The sequence below is a fragment of the Trachypithecus francoisi genome, unplaced genomic scaffold (assembly GCF_009764315.1).
Source record: "Trachypithecus francoisi isolate TF-2019V2 unplaced genomic scaffold, Tfra_2.0 Lachesis_group17, whole genome shotgun sequence".
Classification (NCBI taxonomy): Eukaryota; Metazoa; Chordata; class Mammalia; order Primates; family Cercopithecidae; genus Trachypithecus; species Trachypithecus francoisi.
Genome location: NW_022681462.1, coordinates 39,472,873 through 39,481,143, shown reverse-complemented (window position 1 = coordinate 39,481,143; position 8,271 = coordinate 39,472,873). Strand labels below are relative to the sequence as shown.

The 8,271-nt window shown below is 44.3% G+C and overlaps 1 pseudogene; it reads left to right on the top strand.

Moving 5' to 3' along the window:
- Nucleotides 1–545: 545 nt before the first annotated feature.
- LOC117062888 lies at nucleotides 546–2,737 on the top strand (annotated as a pseudogene).
- Nucleotides 2,738–8,271: the final 5,534 nt, after the last annotated feature.

Below are 8,271 nucleotides of genomic sequence, written 5' to 3'. Positions count from 1 at the left end.
ACGGTCTCGATCTCCTGACCTCATGATCCGCCCTCCTCAGCCCTCCTCGGCCTCCCAAAGTGCTGGGATTACAGGTGTGAGCCACCGCGCCCGGCCCTGTAGTGCCTTTTAATTTTTTTTTCCATGTGTTCACTTCCAGGTCTGGGGTCGATCCAGATGCCCGAAGCAATAGAATGCTTGACCTCCGGATAAGCGAGGCGCCCTTTGCGTTCATTCCCGGCTGCATCTGTGGCGACCACAGCGGCTCGGGCGGCGACTCTCCGGCCAGCGGCGGCGGTAGGAAGCACCGGCGGCAGTGTAGGGACTGAATCGGAGCTTCGCTGCGTTACCTCCCTCTCTCGCTGCGTTCCCCTCTACCTCGCTCGCCAGCTCCCTGAGTGGTTCGCTTTCCTAGTCCGGCCGCCCGCGGGTGAGATATGCGGCCGCCACTGCCTCCTCGGGAGCTTACTGACAGGCTAGGGTCTCAGCATGCGCCCCGGACCGACCCCGCTGCTGGTGGCTGCTCCTCTGAGGGAAAAAAAGTATACGCAAATAAATATGTGGCAATTAAGCTGGAGCCCATGAAATCAAAGCACCACAGCTACATTTGGAAAACAGATTCTATAAGCAGTTAGGACCTGGAGATTGTATACCTCAAGTTTACTATTTCTGGCCTTGTGGTAAATACAATGCTATGATGCTGGAACTGCTGGGACCTAGTTTGGAATATTTGTTTGACTTGTGTGACAGAACATTTTCTTTTAAAACACTTCAGGTGATAGCTCTACAACTGATTTCTCTCATGGAATATGTCCATTCAAAGAACTTGATATACAAAGATGTAAAACCTGAGAATTTGTTAATAGGACGACCAGGAAACAAAGCCCAGCAAGTTATTCATATTATAGATTTTGGTTTGGCAAAGAAATATATTGATCCAGAGACAAACACATACCATACAGAGAACACAAGGGCCCTATGGGAACAGCTAGATATACGAGCGTAAACACACATTTAGGAAAAGGACAAAGTAGAAGAGATGATTTAGAAGCCTTAGGTCACATGTTCATGTATTTTCTGAGAGGCAGTCTTCCTTGGCAAGACTTAAAGGCCGACACATTAAAAGAGAGATATCAGAAAATTGGAGATACAAAATGGGCTACACCAGTAGAAGTGTTAGGTGAAAAATTTCCAGAAATGGCAACGTATCGTCGTTATGTAAGAAGGTTAGACTTTTTTTAAAAACAAAACCAGACTATGACTGCTTACAAGAGCTTTTTATTGACTTGTTTGATTGAAAAGGATATATGTTTGATTATGAATATGACTGGATTGGTGAACAGCTGCCTACTCCAGTGAGTGCGGTTCAGCAAGATCCTACTCTGTCATCAAACAGGGAAGCACATCAACACAGAGATAAGATGCAACAATCCAAAAACAAGGTTGTAAGTTCTACAAATGGAGAGTTGAACACAGATGATCCCACCGCAGGATGTTCAAATGCACCCATCACAGCCCCTACTGAAGTAGAAGTAATGGATGAAACCAAGTGCTGCTGTTTTTTCAAATGAAGGAAAAGGAAAACCATACAGCACCACAAATGACTCTGGACACCGACAGATCCTGGGGAGTTACTTACATGTTCATCTGCTGTCTTGTGATTAAAATCATCTCTGTAGGTGGAACAGGAATTAAAAGAAATCAAAGAATGTGTAAGCAAAAAACTCAGTTGTATGTAAGAAAACCCAGTTCCTCTTTAGGAAGAGAAAGAGCTGGAGTCCTTTAAAATAAACTGCCTGTTTTTTCTTCTGTGGCTAGTGAGCCTTATCTCTCCCTTTCCCAGGCATTGTGAAGACCCTGTTTCTCTAGCTGCACAGCGCAAGGTCACTAGACAGATCATCTCAAGTCGTAAAACATGTTGTTCCTTGAAAAGTAAGAAATAATGTAATGCATGTCTTAATTGAATAACTGTCTTTTTTTGCTTCTGTAATGTGCTTCCCCCTGCACAGATCTCCCCCCGTCCCACGAAATGCTTAAAAGGTAGCTTGACTCTTTGTTCAGGGCTCAGTCCTTTGGATGTTTATCCGACTGGGTTGGTGCACCTAAATAATTAAATAATTCCTCCTCAACCCCTTGGTCTCTCTGATTCCTTAATTATCCCGCAGCATAGTGACCAAATATATTTTCAAGGACTCACTCTTAGAAACAAAAATGTCATACTTTCATGCTTCATTCTGTGGTTGGCTCATATTCATTTTTTTTCCAATTTAACTTTTATGGAAGCTTTAAAGTTTTGTCAAAACATGAGTGCTTTGCCCATCAATGAATGGAATGGACCAATGAGGTGGTATTGATGAATATAGTTCTATAGAACATTTTTCAGAAGTTCTTCTGTTGTAGAAAGCAATACAGTATCTTAAGTGTCAACCAGTTATATATCTAATCTGGTTTTTTATAACTTCTGTAAGAGCATAATTGAACAGGATTTTTTTTTCTCAGTGGACAATACAACAGAGAAAACAGAGTTGCCCAAATATTTAAAAGAAGTTACTCCTTGAGAAGTTCACATTTTCAGCCATCTTCATTGATTTCAGTATTACTGATGGTACTGTTATTCATAAGTCATATTAACATTCTGTCTGTAAAATCATGGTACAGTCACTGCCCAGAGGTACGGAGGAAAAAGCAGTATGGGTTCGGTAGATGGTAGTGGTAAAATTAATCTTAAGTAGTGTGGTAAATATGTGCTCTGCTTTTTTTTTTTTTTTTTTTTGAGACGGCGTCTCGCTCTGTCGCCCAGGCTGGAGTGCAGTGGTGCGATCTGGGCTCACTGCAAGCTCCGCCTCCCGGGTTCATGCCATTCTCCTGCCTCAGCCTCCCGAGTAGCTGGGACTACAGGCACCTGCCACCACGCCCAGCTAATTTTTTGTATTTTTAGTAGAGATGGGGTTTCATGTGCTCTGCTTTTATTGCACCACTATGTGAAGTACTGTGTTGCAGAAGTGGCAAAAGTGCTTATTTTAAAAAATGCAAAATATTCGTGTAATGTAACTTTATGCTTCCAAATAAGAATGTATGTTAGACAGCAAGAAATGAATACTTTGAGAAGTGATATATGTTGGAGTTATAAAGAAATACGCTAAGGAGAAGTAGTGATTATGAATCTTGTTGCAATGTATAAGGTGGAAGCCTAAAGAAATCTCACTGAAACCTACTGCTGAATGAGTACATTCTCCCTTAAGCAGAAAACTATGGATGTGCCATGCAATGGTGTCTGTGTGATTACTTTGCTCTTTGATTAAAACAAAAGACACCCAGCAATAAAAAGTGGGTCACTCTATGCCCTCTATGTACATTAGTCTCTTGTATTCAACTTTGCTGATTCTCTGGAATTTTCCTACTCTTTAGTGTCATTCTGATGATTAAAAAATATTTTGGAAAGGATGGGTCAGGTGCTTTGCCTCCATAGTCTTTTGAAGTGCCTGCATATGAACAACAAAAACAACTCTGTAAAAAAGGAAGCCCATTCCACTTTTCAAGTATGCTTTGTTTTAAGCCCATTCCACTTTTCAAGTATGCTTTGTTTTAAGCCCATTCCACTTTTCAAGTATGCTTTGTTTTAAGCCCATTCCACTTTTCAAGTATGCTTTGTTTTAAGCCCATTCCACTTTTCAAGTATGCTTTGTTTTAAGCCATAAAGACACACATGTACTTTTGTCACATTCTACTAGCCAGAATTTTCAAGAAGGGTTAAAACAAAAAGACTGGCTAGAAAGATCATTATTTTGAACAAATCTCATATTCATCTTTCATTTATAAAATTGTTACTTATTGCTTCAAAAAAAAAAAAAAGAAATTGGCCCTAATGGAGTAAAAATTCACCTTTTTTATTCTAGTTTAAAATATGTCATCAGCTAAGATTTATGATTTTCAATTAAAATGTCCTAAATATATAAACAGTATTAGAAGGCCTGAAAGAACTTAAAACACATCATATTTCTAGATTTAGTGTATTAGATTCATAAGAATTATTTAGATATTCAGAAAGATTTTTAATAAGTCAAATGATTGGAATACTTAAAAGAAAAATAAAAACTATTACATTTATAAATACAATTTTAAAGGCATAAGGGAATTTAATTCTTAAGAAATAAAGTTGCCCTTAAAATGATTGCTAAAAATGTAAAAGATGTAAGATTAAAAATCTGTGTGTATATACATATACATACATATGATTTTAAAATTTGTTGGCTGAAATTAAATGCTGAGGTAAAAACTGGGTTTTTGAATTTGTGAGTTTCATGAGCAATATATTAACTCTATAAGGCAAAGTAACCTCTGGTTAACCTTTCCTGAACCAAAAACTTTCTTCAAGGACAACAAAAGATGCCATGAAGAAGGCTTCCTTTTGGGGACCGGTCAGAGGGAATCAGAATGACCCCAAAGCACAGAGCACTGTAGGCAAAGTAGAATAAAATAATTAAAAGAATAAGCATGAGTAACACAGGGAAAGTCCAATCAAGATAAGGCCTACTTATCCTTAGGGGCCACAATTTTTATATATGGCTCTAAATTTGCACTATCTGGTCAATAATTTTCTAATCCATCATGTATCCTATTATTTAATAAATCTACTCTTCAATTCTTTGTAAGGTTTGATGGCCTCCCCGAGGCAGGGGAGGGTTTGCTGTGGAGCTGTGCAGTCTCGGCAGCTGGGCCCTCGCTGGCCGGGTCCCTCGCTGGCCCTGCAAGGGGAACTGGCAGTGTATTCACATAATTTTGTGTTGTATAAATTTCACAAACTGTGAGTATATAAACAATAATTGTAAAATTTGAATTACTGAGACCCAGAGGCAACTGAGCCGGTTTGGGGCAAAGTAGAACACTGCAGTTAAGTCCCTGGACTCTGGGCTGGACACCATCACTCACACCTGTAATCCCAGCACTTTATGGGGCAGAAGCAGGAGGATCGCTTGTGCCCGGAGTTCAAGGCCAGACTTGGCAACATAGCAAAACCTTATCTCTACAAAACAATACAAAGAAATTATCCAGGCACGGTCACACGTGCCTGTAGTCCCAGCTACTCTGGAGGCTGAGATGGGAGAATAACCTGAGCCCAGGGAGGTTAAGGCTGTACTGAGTCATGATCACCACTGCCCTCCAGCCTGGGCAACAGAGTGAGACCCTCCCCAACCTCACCAAAAAAAAAAAAAAAAAAAGCCTCACTTCTGGGCTCCAAAAGTGCAAATCCCAACTTTGCCATTTTCTAACCGTTGTGATTCTGGGCAAGTTATATTTCATCTCTCTGTGCCTCTGTTTCCTTTTCCTTACAGTGGGCATGCCAGCATTGTTCCCTGGTAGAGCTGATGTGAGCTCATCTTAATCAAGACTTCGCCCAGGGGCTGCTGCACGAAAACATGGTAGCTCTTAGCATTGTTGTCACCACCTCACAGTGGAGATCAGAGGGTGTGGGCTCTCCTTGTGTCTTAGTCAGCTCAGGCTGCCATAACCAAATACCAGGGGTTGGGTGGTTTAAACAACAGACATTTATTTCTCCCAGTTCTGGAGGCCAGAAGTCTGGAGGTTGGGTGGGAATGCAACTGGAGCAGCTTATGCAGAGAGAGGAGAAACGGTAGGCCCTTCCAGGGCTTAACTAATGCTGAGGCTGTCCTTTATTAGCCACTTATATAGGATGGGCTCAGAATAGGAAAGACTCTTTTAACCTCTCAACAACCCCATGGGGAGGTGCCACCAGGATGCCTGCTCCCCGTGTGAGCAGCCTGGGCTTTAGGGCGTGAAATAACTTGTGACAGCTTTCAGGTGGTAGAGGTGGACTAGAGGTCATGCATGTGACCCAGCAGCCAGCAGGCTTCACAGGGCTCATCAAGGGCCCATTTCTTAGGCCTCTGTTGTTCCTGCCCCTAAACAGCATTCCCTCCACCTCCAGGAGGCCATTAGAACAGGCTTCCCATCTAGTGCTCTTGGAGCCTGCAGAGCTGCAGGAGCCAGGGCCTCACCCCTCCCCACTCCCCAGCCCATCAGTCCTGCCTTGGGCTCCCTGGGCTCTGAGCCTGGCAGTCTGCTGTGGACAGAAGTCTAGAGGTCTCTAGAGGTCTAGAGGTCTAGTGGCCTGCCCTGCTCTGGCTGCAGAGTGATGAAAGCCCAGATTACATTCCAGGGTCTCTCATCAGGTCATAAAGCCTGCAGCCCATCGGCAGCCCCACCCCACACACACTGCTGCCTGTGTGCCTCCAGCTCTAGCACTTGGGAGCCATGAGGGGGAGAGGCCTTCTGTACCCTGGGCTCTGTGATGGAAGAGATGAGACTATGGGGTCATCTATCACTTTCTCTAAGACCTTGGGCTTGATTCCCTGCTGCCATCATGAGCTCCATCCTCTCATTTGCCTCCAGTCTATGGAGGTGGATTTTTAAACAGAAAGTCTGACAAGGAGATGGATCATGCAGAGGGTCTGGCATCTGTGCCAGGCACCAGATGCCTCCTTCTGAACTCTTGTGACCCCAATTTACAGATGAGGGGACTGAGGCTTAGGAAGGAGGTAACAGCTCAGCCTGCCACCAAGGCAACTCCTCAAAGCATTGGATACCCAGAATGGTGGCCAGAGGAAAGTGTAGACTCTGCATTCCAGAACGAACCTGGGCTCAAATCAGGCTCCACCATTTCCTTGCTCCATGGGCTTATGAAAGGCACTAAGTCTCTCTGAGCATCACTTTCTTTGATTATAAGGATGGTTGTAAGATTTAGAGATCATGAGTAAAAAGCCTTTGACACTTAATATATGCTCAATAAATGGCCACATCTATCCCCTAATCCTCAGAAGGGCAGGTGGGGCTTGGAGGACAGAAGTGGCCATCAGATGGCTCCAACCACCAACCATAAACCTGGCAAAGATCTCCTCGCACAAAAGACCTTGCATGTAGGTCATGGGCTGTAAGGAAGAGCCCCCAAGCTCCAACCAGCCCACGGGAGAGTTATCATTGGCCATGGGAAAGGCTGCCATCTGTTGTAGGAACTCCCCTATCTCCAGGTGCAGTGGCTCATGGTGGCCCAGGTCACTGGTACCAGCACCTTGGCCTCTTGGTCATCAGCACTTAGACTATTCCTCGGTCTTCAGGTCATCAGTGACAACAGAGGGGACACTCCCCTGTTCTAAAGCTTCCTTTGATCTGGCCAAGTGTGGGTCACTGACTCTGACCTCTCCTGCTGCTAGAGTGGCCCATGACGTCCCTCCTAAGAGGCCAACACTCTGGTTCTCCGGGACTGGCCAGCCCCCTGGTAGACTCCTCCTCCCAGTACCCTCCAATGAGACATTGGGGCTTGTTGTATTTTTTGTGTAAAATGCACATCAGGCCAGGCGCAGTGGCTCATGTCTGTAATCTGGCACTTTGGGAGGCCAAAGTGAGAGATCACTTGAGGTCAGGAGTTCAAAACCAGCTTTGGCAACATAGTGAGATCCTGTCTCTGCAAAAAACTAAGAATTATCCAGGCATGGTGGCGTGTACCTGTTGTCCTACCTACTTGGAAGGCTGAGATGGAAGGATCGCTTGGACTCAGGAGTTTGAGGCTGCAGTCAGCCATGATTGTGCCACTGCATTCCAGCCTGGGTAGTAGAGCGGGACCCTGTCTCTAAAAAGAAAAAACAAAACAAAACAAAATAATGCACACCAGACATCATCACACCTGCACAGAGACATGCACGGACACAGAAGGAACACACATCTGCTCTGTGCTCCTTTGCACTGTGAAGCTAGGGCCACTGATACACACAGGATTATGCAGTATGAGCACAGGACCAGGCTACTTCTGAGTGGAAGGAACAGAATCCCAACCCAGAGAGGAACTGAGTGCCACATCCCATTTAATGGAAACGCTGGAGGCAGAGCACCTCCAGGATTGAGTAGTTCAATAGCTCAACCCTGTTCAGGGCCCAAGTCAGCCTCTCTGTCATTTCTATGGTTTTTCACTCATCTTCTCACAGAGGCTGCTACAGCTCCAAGCATATCTTTACACAATAAGTTTCAAGGACATAAAAAAGCCATGTCCCAGAAGCAGTCCTCTGGGGTATAAGGCCTAAAACTAGTATCAATGATATTAGGTGCTGCCTTGACATCTGGTGAAACCAGGAGGGCCTTGAATGGGCTAACTGCAAGGTCCCCTATGCACACCTCCACCCTCCTTCTCAAGGGGACCAGGTACAGTTCCTCCTTGTCCCTGTATTTCCATTCCCTGCCTGCCCACAGAATTATTCAAACAAGCCAATCACATCATCACAT